Raw genomic sequence first — 1904 nt, 5'->3', positions numbered from 1 at the left:
AGACTATATGTCTAAAGCATTTAACCCAGTATTTGACATATAGTAGGTGTTTAGTAAATGTATGTTGCCTCCTCTGCCCTCTTTTCCATTTGGTATTGTTTTTAAAAAATAGAGAAGTAGATCCATGAAAAGACTGGACAAGGAAAAATTAGAAATAGTTGCATTTAATAACCCAGTGTTAGATAAACTCAAAAATATAGGTTACCCAGGAAAGAATTCCATATTTGACAAAAACTTCTGGGAATAAAAAAAACACCTGGCAGAAATTTATAGAAAATTATAGACCAACATCTTACACCATATGCAAGACAAAAAGATGCCAGTGATTTTATTTGAAAATATTTCCTATTAAGTTGATTGTCAATTGTGAGATTGGTGAGATAACAAAAAAGTAAATGATAGAGAAGCTTCTGACCTGGACTGTTGCTACGCAAGGGAACACATTATGCTATAACACTGTTATTCAACTCAAAAATCCTTCAGATTCTCAGGTTGCCATGTATCACTTCACCCCTCAGCAAAGGCACACCATTATCCCACTCACTCAGTCCAACAACTGGGAGATATATTCTAGTGTTATGGGGGTGGGAAGGAGTTTCCCACAACCTCTGCCCTCAACCCCAAAATGACCTCCAATCCACAATTGTCATTAAAAGAAAAAACAGATTAAAAAAGGAAGTAAATGATCAAGAAATTAGAACAAAAGGCTTGATTATCAGGGGAACTGAGGATCTCGGCCTAGTGCAGAAAACTATTTGCGGAGAGCACCATCCAGCTTGGAGGTTAGTATGTAAACCTCCTTGATTTGTTGTCTATGAAAGTGTTGGGAGGCAAGAGGCCATGGAGGGACAATGAGAGGACTTGAAATCAGCTCCCCCAGTCTCCAGCTACTTCCCATTGTGGTAAATAAGACCACATCCTGGAGTCTGACATTAATGGCAGTGCTCTGTGATGTCCACTACCACTGCCTTCTTCCAAATGAAGAGAAAGTATCCTGTGCCAGCCCCTGCTGCCACTGCGATGCAGAGGTACCCATTGTAGGTCGTAAAGATAAGCATGAGAAAGTAGCTGGTAACCACTTGGAAGATATGCAACACTGTCTGCAGAAGGTGAGGGAAACTCAGCATCTGTTGCCCAACAGTTTTGTGTGTTTCCATAAGGATGGTTCCATTTGGCCCTGGAACTGGTATGGAGTTGTAGTGAATGCTGACCTGGGATTTACACAGTAAGCTCTCCCTGGCTATCTTGAGGCCTTCATAGAACATTGCTAACAAAAAGATAGCCACAAACGCCCCAGCCATTTCCCCAGGTGTATTGATCACTAATCCAGAAAACAGCAATTCCACATTCCTATAGCCAAAATAGAAGGTCATAGGCATCATCATCACGCCTCCTCCCCCATGACCATGAGAGGCTGTAGGGGATGAGTGATGGTGGGGGGCAATAGTGGTATTACTGCCCATATGGCTCATCCCATGATGGTGTCCTGAGGGGTTCATCTTCAGATAATAATTTGGCAGTTGGCCATTTTTGAAAGTTTCTTTCACCTAAATTGATCTCGGAAACACCAAGCTCAGTATCTTCCAGAATAAAACATCCTAGATCCAGATGCTGCCACCAGCTCCTCTGAGATCCTTCCTCTCAGCCTCATGGCTTTGCCCAACCACACTCAATTGCTCCACCAGACCCCAGCCCTATGTGTCCACTACCTTACACCATATTCTATAACAAATTTAAAATTGACATGTGACCAAAATGTTAAAGATCATATCATTTGAAGAAAATAGAAGAGAAGTAAATCATATACCTTTCAAAGGTGTGGGTAGGAGGTGAATTCTTGACTATATAGGAGATAGAAACAATTATAAAAGATGAAATAGATTATTTTCTTTATATTGAAGACT

General features: G+C 40.8%; 1 pseudogene; it reads right to left on the bottom strand.

Annotated features, from left to right (window-relative positions):
* Nucleotides 1-932: 932 nt before the first annotated feature.
* On the bottom strand, nt 933-1499 carry LOC114036365 (annotated as a pseudogene).
* Nucleotides 1500-1904: the final 405 nt, after the last annotated feature.

The sequence above is a fragment of the Vombatus ursinus genome, unplaced genomic scaffold, assembly GCF_900497805.2.
Source record: "Vombatus ursinus unplaced genomic scaffold, bare-nosed wombat genome assembly UNPS02009835.1, whole genome shotgun sequence".
Classification (NCBI taxonomy): Eukaryota; Metazoa; Chordata; class Mammalia; order Diprotodontia; family Vombatidae; genus Vombatus; species Vombatus ursinus.
Note: the sequence above shows the minus strand (reverse complement) of the source record. Positions and strands in the feature narration are given on the sequence as shown.